The sequence below is a fragment of the Brienomyrus brachyistius genome, chromosome 6 (assembly GCF_023856365.1).
Source record: "Brienomyrus brachyistius isolate T26 chromosome 6, BBRACH_0.4, whole genome shotgun sequence".
In the NCBI taxonomy this organism is placed as follows: Eukaryota; Metazoa; Chordata; class Actinopteri; order Osteoglossiformes; family Mormyridae; genus Brienomyrus; species Brienomyrus brachyistius.
The window spans coordinates 5,844,484-5,856,149 of NC_064538.1; the positions used below are offsets into that span (position 1 = coordinate 5,844,484).

Here is an 11,666-nt window from a genome sequence, read left to right on the forward strand (position 1 = left end):
ATTCAGCTGCATCATTTAACATTGTACGCCACTTCCTAGACATGCTCCGGGTTCCTCCAGCACTCCAAAGACATATGGCTGGCAGAAGTGGTGTCTCTGTCTCTAAATTATAATAATTGGATGTGTGAGTGTGTGTGTCCTGTGATGGACTGTTTTTGCTCAATAAGCGATTATGAGAGATGCATGGATGGATGAATAGATGGATAGAAGGACATAAGTACTGCCAAAGATTGCCAGGAAAGGAGTAACCATTTCCTGTGATTTTTAGACAGTGTTTCAGTGGTATTGCTCAGCACAAGGTCACTTAACCATAGATTATTGAGATATATGCATCCTTCAAAAAGCTATTACCCCTAGACAGTGCATATCGATTTTTAAAAATCTGTTCATTAATATAAAAAGGAGAGATGTTTACCCTACAGTGTATCAATTATAAGGATTCATCAGATTTAGTGACAGCTAATTTTTTTCCTAAACAGAATCAACAAGTGTCTTTTTGAAATATGAAATGAAGCAGTGATGAGTAATCACAGGATTTATCTGCTTCTAGCACACTAGTTCAATTCCCATTGATAAATCTGCCCCAATGATGTTTACTTCCAAGACCCCTTAAATGTTGTCTGACGATTCAGGGGTGTGTGTACATGCCCTTTCTGGGCTTCCTGACTAAGACCCACACTTCCCTAATGTCTCTTCTGATCTGTGTGTTTGCTTCTCGGGCTGTCTTGGGGGGGGCGCACACGAAAGATGGTAGCGGAGCGAGGCGAGCGGGGACGCTTTCGTAACACCCGTCATCTCCAAGCTCAAAATGTCAGGAGCGACGTAAAGTAAACAGCACGGGAATCCTCCAGGGAGACTCGGCTGCTGCTACTCAGTGGCAATTTAATAAGGCGTGTGGTTTATTTTCCTTATTGGCTCACGTCGTCTCCCAGAATCCTCAGGGGGGACCCGCATGTTGTCAGAACTGCTGCCTCTAAAGAGTCAGAGGAGCAGAGGATGCAGAAGGAGCTCCGCAGACACATTCCACTGTAGGATCCAGGTGACCATGCCTTGCTCTGACCACCAGCACTGGGATTTGATGTCTCTAATGGGAGACCTTTTACAGTCCATCCTCTCCTGCCATTGCCATTAGGAACTACCAGCTGAATGAGAGGTCAAAAGATTTCCTTGAAATGCTGAACTTGTTTTTTTACTCTTCTTTTCCATCTCATCACTGTTGAGACGAAATTCGCCATGGACGAAGTTTTAATGACATAACGAAAATGGCTTTTGGCAAAAAGCCTTTCCAATGATGACGGCCGTAAGCAGGATGTATTCTCCAATGCATTTTAAAACCAAGTTTTAACGTCAGAGTTTTCTTTCTTTTTTTTTCGATTAGCAACTTTAATTTAGAATCCCATTAAACCCTATCCTTGTACTTTCAAGAGCTCTTTGTCAGCTTACAGGCGATACGGGACACGTCACCTCCACCACCTGCCGTCTCTGGAAACAGCTGCTCGTTCCCCTTGTCGGTTACCATATTCTGTCTCGCCTCCGTCGGCCCATGTCCTGCGGGATGATGGGAATGTGAGTCATGTGACTGGTTGCCATGGTGAGGACAGATCTGCTGTGTGCGCCAATGGCAGTCTGGCACTAATGAGGCGACAGAGTGGCAGAGGGTCTGATGGTTCCCCCCCCCCCCACCCCCCCTACAAAAACCTGCAACTGAAAGGAGGATCTCAACACATCAGGGCTACCAGTCTTAAACCCCTGGACTGCTTTTTATGAGTTGTGCTCCCCTACAGTGTGCGTGTGTATGTGTCTATACCCATGTATCAGGTCATTTTGTGTGTTTTACTGCTACCCCCCCTGCCCAGCCTTTTCATGCTTTTGTTTTATGAGACTCATTGACATTCACCAACGGAGGTCTAACTGAGCCGCGAGAGGACAATTCACTGCTGTGGATGCAGCTGGAGACACGGCAGCGGTAATATTGACTCAGGTTTAAAGCAGAAAATGACAACAGAGTAATTTAATTCCCAGCCCGGAGCATTTAGTTGTCTGCTCCACAATGGATATGCTGTTATTCAGCACTTAAAAACAAGAGATGCTATAGCATGAAAGGAGGTCTTTTAGAAGAAAAAAAAATTATGATATGACCCATTGTCTGTGGCCCACGTCAGGGAGATAGATGTCCCTAAATCTTTTTTTTTTATTCCCCGGATGACAGAAGGTTGAGCAGAGAAACGATCTTGTTTTTTTTTTGTTTGAAACAATAAATATGTTTCCAAAAAATTTTGCAATATGTAAAACGTGTATACCTTCCAGATTATCACTGATGACTTCTGGCCTTGTGGATACAGAGGCTTTGTTTCTCCTTGACAAATCGGTTCCTAGAAATTAGCATCTAACGTGTAAATTGAGCCATAGGATGTACTTTCTGTATGGTCCTAATGAGAAAATAAATAGACCGAGGATGACAGGCGTGCTGTATATTACTAGAGCTTCAGTACTAAAACACTGTATGCTTTAGGGCAAGGGGACTGACATTCAAATGCTGACAGTTTTATTAGCGGAATAGCGGTTAACATTTCAAGCACTTGGTTGTGATATTTAAGGACGCGACCGCGACGTTAAACATCGGACCGTTTTACACCACGTGCGTACGTGGCCTCCACCGCGCGCGAGTACCGCGAAAGTGGCACTGCAGGCGAGTCGCGTGCACGATGGCGGAGCCAAGGCTGTATGCAGGACTGGAGCTTTGTTTACGGAGGCGTGCCGCCTTTTCTACCCCAGCTCTGTTTGACGTGCCTCATCTATCTGACTTGTTTTGCGGCAGGAATTGAGTCGTCCAGCCCTGAAGTACTAAGACGTGGTAATCGTGCTGCATCAGGCGGGAAGCTAAATTATTTAACGATGTGCTTCGAACAAGCACTTTCTTTCTTTCTTTCTTTCTTTCTTTCTTTCTTTCTTTCTTTCTTTCTTTCTTTCTTTCTTTCTTTCTTTCTTTCTTTCTTTCTTTTTCCCTCTCTTTCTTTCTTTCTCACAACGGAGGGTTAAAGGATTTTGGACGTTTCTTTTAAATTATCATTCGACTGCCTGGCGGATTACACTGTCAGCACTTTCCTGCTTTCACAATGGTGGTCGTTATTTGTTCCCTGGATCGGTCGTGAATAGGAATTTCCTGCCTGTAGATATTTCACACCAAAATCCCCGGATACACACTTGAACTGTGATAATTAATAAGCGCTGTCCGGGTGCGGGCGCCTCGGCGTAACAGGATCATAAACCGCTGTATTTGATTTTACACAATATTCTCAGTGGCGGCGGATTTCAGAGGAAAGATAAAATATTCCATTTGCGCTTTGTGCATGTTGCCCTGCGCTGAACATCCTTTAAAGGATTTCAGTACAACAAAAGATTATTAATTTTTTATGCATGAAAATCCGAGATCCACACTGAGACGGGAAGGGGGGGGGATCTCTGCGCTTAGACGTTCATGCTGTCCACCTGTAAAATGCACTAAGCAAATTCATAGGCACGACGTGGAATCCTACGGATCATCTGAAAGCCCGCGAATGCAAATGTCACATCTGCATGGCAATTGATTAATTCATGTCCCTCCAACCTGGAAGAGCATAGGGAGCCCTTTGCAAACCCTGGCTCTAGATTTGGGTGATTAATCGTATCAAAATGTTACACTTCCACATCGAACTGATGCCCCCCCATCCCTATCCCACCCCCCCTACCTACCCAGTACAATATCCATTTAGAGCTTGTGATTCTGCACTATGGCAGAAGGGACCCTGTATCTTTAGGGCTGATGGATTGTAGATAGGGATTTTCAGGTGGGATATGTACTCTTCACGTTTTTTCGTCTGGGTGCTCTATCGGTGCTTGATGTCCCTCCTGTGACCGTATGCCAAAAACAGGTGTAGAAAAAAAAAAACCTTCATCGTCCTAGGGGTTGTGAACAAGTCATTATGAATTTGGCAGATAGTTTTATCCAAGGTGACAGAGAGAATAAGACTCCGGAGTTAAGGGTCCCACTCAGGGGCCCAACAGAAAGACAATTCTGCCGATGGAGGGATCTGAACCCATGCCCTGCTGATCACCAGCATAGTATCCTAGCCTGCATAAGAATGAGGAAAGCTATAATACCGCAGATATCTGCGGTAATCCACGGTAATGGGGATGATCTTTACGGTGTTACCGTGAGGACAGAAATAAAATGTATGGTAACACTGCGGTAACGGTAATGAAATTGACCTTATATGCATGTTCGTTTATCTGCTGTATTAATTATAAGTCCCTTTGTTCTGTTAAATTATGTGTTCTCACCCCACAACCAACTGGTGGCAGCGTCAAGTGAGTAATTTAATGATTAACTAATTTAAAAGCAAGTACTGTATGGATATGCTGAATTTTGGTGAACGTGGGCATGGGGTAGGGACGGTTGTGATACACGTGAGGATGGGGGAGGGACAGTTTAGGTGTTTGCGAGGACGGATTGGGATGGGGACAGATTCATCCGCGTGCAGCCGTCTTCGGTTGAGTCACCCACCACCCTTGCACAGTGTGACTGCTGAGCCTTCATGACACCGAATGTAAACATGGGCCAGACATGCCCGCTAACATCCTACAGCACGACTGGAAGAAATAATACTATATAACGTAACCCTGAGGGGTGGGGGGGGGGTGAGGGGGGGGGGGTCCTTGGGATCCCCAGCATAAATTATATATCACAAAATAAATGGTATGGTTAAGGGAATGGAATTGCTCGGAGAGAATGGGAGTACGTTTGTCAGGAAGCAGAGATGAAATTGAGTTGTGATATATTCTGTTTATCGGGAAGGGATTTCGAATTATACTTTGTTTCTCTGTGGGCCAGCAGAGCGCAGCCAGACATAATTAAACGCCGAACTCATATCTTGGGGGAGTGAGTCGGCGGGGCAGGGAGGGTTTTCGTCCTGCAGCCCCGTGGCTGTTTTAAGAAAATAAAGTTTACGTAACCGAGCGAAACGCCACCTCCAAATAAGGTTCCTCAGAAAAGTAAACAGTAGAAATATTTAACATTTAAATGGCTTATTTGTGCAGCAGCGGCCCTGGAGGGAATTTGATTCAATTAAAACAAAACAAACAAAAAAATAATAAAACTCCATGCCCACACAAGTACTGTACCAGTCAGGAATCAGGCCAGATAGACGGCCGCAGGAAAGGGGCTTGTCGGAAATCCCAAGCACTGGTGTCAAAAACGTGCAGTGCAATCCAAGTAAAAACCTCCCAGAATATTCTAGATGCTGCCCCTCTCGACATGAGCTAACGCTTGGTTCATACGCTTGGTTTATATGGTTTATGATAGGCCTATGATGTATATCTCAACAATTCTGAAGCTTTAATACTGTATCGTTAATTGAGGGGGTTGCAGAGTGACACAAAGCTGATCTCTAGCCTTAGCAATTCGCACATTATTTTCCATCTTGGTATCATACATATTTTTTATAGTACTATAAGCTATATGGTATGCATGTGGCAGCATAATCATAAAATGTATTCAAAACATAAATATGCTAAATTATATATACAGAAATGCTATTGCAGTATTGCAACTACAGGAAAATACGGTATCTTCCAAAATCTCCAGCAGTATAGCAGTAAGCTGACAAGTAACATAAAAACTCTAGTAATAAAACAATGATTAAGCGTCAAACATTCATTCGTTGATTTGAATTATTGCATAATGCTTTCCTAGGAAACTATGAATCAAAATGTATCTTGGCATGTCAGTCTGTGTCCCTTTCCTTTGGGATTTTTTCGCTGAAAGACTTTCAATAGCTCTAATATCAAGAGCAACAATTTACTGTTTGTAACAGTTTGAACTTGCGCCAGCATTTCCGTCTAGCTGTATTGTCGTAGTGTCCTGTTATGTAACATTCCCTGGTTCAGGGTTTTTCTTTGGGCTCAAGCAACATTAGAGAATCCAGACAAATAATGGGAACACTGTATACACTTGTCTTCCCAACTCCATCCCAGACCTCCCACTTCATCGATCCTGACCCCTGCACTTGTCCTCCAGACCACCAGGGTGCACACTTCTGACTGGGGAGAATCCAATCACCGTGAATCAGGAAATGTCCAGCCCCCCGAGCAGACACCGTGAAATGGGTTCAGATGTGGTTCAAGGCCCTGGGCTCACTTTACTCCCAACCAGGTACATTTGCTTTGGACCATTAGCGCTGTGCGACCCTGATGTCATGCTGTCCATGCCCCGTCACCCCTGGAGAAACCCTACACACAGCCCTGGACTCTCATTAAAAGCCCTGGTTCTGTTCCCGAGTTAACAGAAGATGATTCTCATGTCTTTCTTCATCTCCTCAGTGGAAATGGACCCTCAACGCAGTTTCAGCAGCAACGTCAGAATGAGGCGCTAGCTCAGGAAGCCAGGATCACGCCGCTTACCTTTGCAATCGATAGCCCAATCGTCAGAACTGATTGGGTTCTGCATCGCTCACCGCCGGTTTGCCTCCTGTGCACGTCCCCGTCTTGCTGATTGACAGCATAAACTCATGAAGTTGTCTTATGGCTCTGAACACGTTGGGGATAGTGAGTGGCCACCAGTTACAGGGTTTTCACTGTTAATGTTGTATTCCGTGGAAATTTTCGGAATACGTTTGACAGGTACCAGAAGCATCAGGCCGTCCAAACCCCCATGCCCTGTCAATTTTTGCACAGCAGCGAGACCCAGTGGTTTGCTCATAGTTCCCAGAACCTTAAAGGGGGCGTACTAGGTGTCCAGTGAGGTATGGGGGGGGGGGGAAGGGGAGGGGCGGTGGGGGCTAGACTGTGATGTGTTGAAAAGGCTACCGAACCTGTCAACCCTGTGATTTATTATCCGGCAGAGTGCCCCCAGGCCCAGTCATGCTGACTCTCCCACCCCCTACCCGGCTGCCAGCCCCAGCCAGGGACAGTTACACAGCACGGGCACATTTAATGCACGGATGGGAGCAATATCACGGCGTTCTGCTCTGCCGCTGTTGGCTGACATTTGAATGTATGTGTTTGACATCAGAGGTGCAATGTCTGTGGTGGCCAAGTTAAGTCCGTAATGCAAGGTTGGCCATAATGACAGATTATCCCAGGAGGTTGACTGTCCTGTTGCCGCAGATGGCTGCGCGGTTATCATAGGTGCATCACAACCAGGGCTGAGTTTGTACCATTTATCGGTCAAACCACTGATTTAAAAAAGGGGACAAAAACCTTCAAAGGTGTTTCAGTTCCAGGACTGGCTCTACCTTTTCAGGGGCCCTAGGCAAAGCTTAATTTAGGAGGCCCCCTACTCAGAAAACTGATGATCGTTTCACTTCCTCCGTAGAGCCGGCAATTTGAGACCCCTAGGCAACTGCCTATTCTGCTTTTAGCTATTAGCCGGCCCTATTTGCATCGACACCTTTTCTGGGGGGGAAGGAGTCCCCTTGTTGCGTTCACCAGCACTGTTCCTTCAGAGATGGAAGGCTGACCTCCTTTGCTGCTCCTTCTGTGATCCAGCACTGCAAAAGAGGTCTCCCCCTTCCTGTTGTAGGTGGGACATACTGGACTCAAGTGCAGCAGTGAGAAAATCCATACATACTGCTCAGATCACACACTCAGCCCCACTTAGGGACAGGCATTCATCAAACCTGCAGTTCTTTTTGGAGGGTTACAGAAAACCAGTGCAAACAAGGGGAGAAGCCTCACAACTAGCCTGTAGGAATTGAACAGGGCTTGAAAGTTGATTGGCCCTCAGAGTGCCCCCTCCCCTGTCACTCACCGATTCAAAACATTGTCTAATGATAAGATTGGCTCCTCTGTATGAATTTTGGCTCCTCTTATGCCCCCCACCATAAAAAAGGTCCTAGAATCACCCAGGAATTAAACCCATAACCCCATCAGTGTGAGGCCGCAGACCACCATGGCCGCAGACCACCATGGCCACAGACCACCATGAAAAATAAAGCTGACTTCCCTCAGAGCCAACAAGCTAATTCCAGACATGGCAACTGACCTCTCCATGCCAAGCACTTATTTTTTCAGTATGCTACTTTCACATGTCCGGCTCTCTGCCCAAGACCCGCAGAGTAGACCGAATAAGAGCAGCATCTTGTGGGCCTTGATTGCTGAGCCATAGTCATTTTTATTCCGACGATGTCGAGATGCTAATGCCTTGTAATCAGGATTGTGTTGCTTAAGTAGAATTACAATTGGCTGAAACTTCAGTGCTGATTGATTGCTTCGCCGGTGGGTCGGTTTGGCTGACCTTCAATTTCTCAGGCTTCTTGCCGCTCTCGGTTTTTAAGAATGCCTCCTGCTCCTCCTGCCATCGTTGGAGCTTGCTTAATATTTCCAGAGGAAGCATCACTGCTGGTCTCCACGGATGAGCGTGACCACAGCACCATTAATGAGGTAATTGGAAAGGGGCGAAATTGAACGATTTGATATGACAAAGGAAATGCCCTCAACAAACGAAGTTGTACGTGATCAGGCGAGGCTGTTGTTTTCTTAAGCTGAACTTGATAGTTTGCGTTGGATTTCATGGTACTCGTCACCCCTGGGATAGTGTTTTATTAGGGAATTGAAAGGACACTAAGCAACTAACAGGGTTCCGGAAGAAATCCGTGAGGACCTGAAGTGATACAGAGGGAGGAAACAAGAGTGGAAATGAGCTTCCGCATCATCTCCAGGAGTTCACTGGTTAAGAAACCTCATCTGGGGAGAGGAGGGAGCCACAAATTAACTTACCGAGTGTCTCTAACGGCGCAGCACCTCTCAGACCCGCAAAAGTATTCCTGGGCCTGGAAGTTCAGCATAACAGACATGGATTTCCAGAGCCATTAAGATCGAAACCAATTTTTGCAAAGTGCCGGTTTTGGTTTTTCACACTCTGGAGTCGGCAAGAGTCCTGGACGGAAAAAAAAAATCAATCTCGCAATTGGTTCTGGGTCCACGAGCAGTGATTTAAAGCATATGTTCCCTAATTACATTAATGAGAAATTGTTAATTGGCTTTGAGCCGGCCCTCCGCACAGGGGTCTGTTAATGTCACAGTCACGTTGACAATCTTCAGGCCCCGAGATCGAGGCCGGCCAAGAGAGAGCAGAACAGGTCGCTCACCATCACCCAGCCCCTCCATCTCCAAATATTACATTTCCCACAGAGGAGATAATTATTCTCTGTGCTATTAACCTCAAAGTGGAGGATGCTCTTTTGACCTCTGTAATCCATGTCTGCTGATAATAACTTTTAGCCCACACTAAGCATGAGCATGTATCCTTTTACATCATCTACAGAACACAAATTTCAGTGGTTGGCCACCCCAACATATTTTTGAGTTATTTAATGCTTCAGAGAGATAATTTCCTGTTTTTTTTTAACATAGAGCAGTAGTTAGCACAGTCGCCTCACCTCCAGAGACCAGGGTTCGATTCTTCATCCTAGCTCCCTGTGTGTGGAGTTTGCATGTTCTCCTTGTGTCATTGTGTGGTTTCTTCTTGTTTCCCCGCACCCTCCAAAAGCATGCTAACATGAATTGAACCATATTGTCCACAAGTATGAATGCGTGTGTGAATGGATCTGTGCCCTGTGATTGGTTGGCAACCCATCCTGGGATATTCCCCGCCTTATCCCAAAGCTTCCTGGATAGGCTCTGGACCCCCGTGAACTTGCATAGGCCATACTGATGATCAGGGTTGGCTCTGCCATTTCTGGGCCCCCACGCAGAGCTGTACTTGGGAGGCCTCCCTATCAAGAAAACTGATGATCTTTCCAGTTCCTCTTGATTTGAGTTATTATAGACGTGCTCTTTCTTGTGGCGCCGTGCTCATCATTCCCAGCATCTCTAAGAAAACGAATGTCAAACTAATGAGATTCATTCACAGCCCCCATTGTCAATATTTTCACTTGATGACTGCGTAGACGTTCCAGGAGAAGCGACACCCCGTGTTAAATAATACAGCTGTCTCTGTAAATTTCAATGTAAATGTCATGTCAGTGCCACGCACTCCATGATGGACCATTCGACAGGAAGATGGCGGAACGCCTGGCTGGGGGACATAAAGTGGAAGTCTTGGGAGTCGGCAGAGAATTGCATCTCTTATTGACTAAGACAACTGAAATTTTCTCCTCCTTCCCTAGGTAACCCCTGTAAGGTTCTTCATAACCTTTTGAGGGAAGAGAAGGATTGGGGGGGGGGTCCACTTATAACTACTTTCAGGACTTGAGAAAAGGTGGGTCGGGGGGGAGGACGCAGGGTTTTGAGCATGAGTGAGCACAGAAGGGTCCGCTGAGGTTGTCACCTTATAAATGGGGTGCCTCTGTGATAAATGTCCCTCTGTCTACTGTATGGATGCCTGCCGCTCTGCCACACTGGGGAGGGGGGGCAGTCATGACTGCCAAGTGACATGGGTTTCTGCAAAATTTTTCCCAGTGGCATGCGAGCTGAGCTCAACCTTTTATTGTTCTGCGCATTTTAACTAATTGTTTGTCTATTTATTGTTTTTTGGCCACTGTATTTATTCCACTCCGTGGTATTTACACCACTTTACACCTATTTACCTACATACACATTGTACTTACAGTATGTAATATAGACCTTTGTGTCCAGCAACCCCCCATCCCCGCTGATTTGCAGTGCCCTGTGTTTTGTGAAGATTCTCCCCCTGTCACTGCTGTTTTATGTCACACTGTGGTCCTAGGAGGGACGGTACTTCATGCCGCTGTATACCTGTATATGGATGTTATCATAATAAAGCTCACTTTACACATTTCACTGCAGAATGAAAAATGATGGTTCAAAGAGATAGCTAATCAGATTGTAGAGGACCACCCTGAGAACATTTTTGTGTAAGTTAAACTCCCAGGAGCCACTTAACTTGACTTAGGACCAAGCTAAAGACCGCAGTTATAATAATTAGGTGCCAATTTACAGCATATACCTATATTTATCTTTTCATCCATCCATCTACTGTATATTTTGATTCTGATATTCCATTCTGGTTGTGATCACAGCAGTGTTAGGAGCCTATATCCCAGAGCCCCCAAGGCAGGGGTATACTTAACACAGAATGCCAGCCAATCCACAGGCAAGTTCCTCATGATGTCTGAATATAGGCTGCACCAGAAATGAGCAGCATCTGAGAGATCAGACATACGGTTTTGTGTCAGAGGACCTGTCCGCTTGACACACAGCCGTTTCCTCAGACAGCCTCGATACTCTAGCACCTGATTCCTGACATGCCCGGGTCATGGGGAATAGCTGTACTGCAGAGCGAGGGCTTGTTCTGTCATTTCGTGGCCTTTCCAGGGAATGTCGGCAGATATCACTCTCTGAAATGAGGTGTGTGTGAGGCTGTTGGACACCCAGGCTGGTCAGAGTGACCTGGGACATGCTGTCAGGGCCTGTCCCTCTCCCGCCTTGTTGGAAGCAGTCAAGAAGAAAGTATGGCTGCCTGTCACACCCATGTCATCTTACGGACCGCATCCGCTGCATCACGGACCATTTACAGCACTCGGGAAACAAGAGCCTGACATGAGTCAAACGTAATTTGTAACACAATGGCATGTAAAGTGTAACACCTTGGGTCTGCTTGCTAGCCATGCGGCGTTAGCATTATTTTTTGGCTAAGAGCAGTAGCGTCATAGAGGCCTAATTTAAAA

General features: G+C 45.9%; 1 long non-coding RNA gene across 2 annotated transcripts; it reads left to right on the forward strand.

Annotated features, from left to right (window-relative positions):
• The first annotated feature begins 2,716 nt into the window (after nt 1-2,716).
• On the forward strand, nt 2,717-6,749 carry LOC125744878 (uncharacterized). Of its 2 annotated transcripts, none has more exons than XR_007398512.1 (3): nt 2,717-2,854; nt 6,013-6,190; nt 6,358-6,749. It is a non-coding gene; the product is annotated as an uncharacterized LOC125744878 (long non-coding RNA). The 2 variants fall into 2 exon arrangements; XR_007398513.1 differs by having other exon boundaries at nt 6,056-6,190.
• Nucleotides 6,750-11,666: the final 4,917 nt, after the last annotated feature.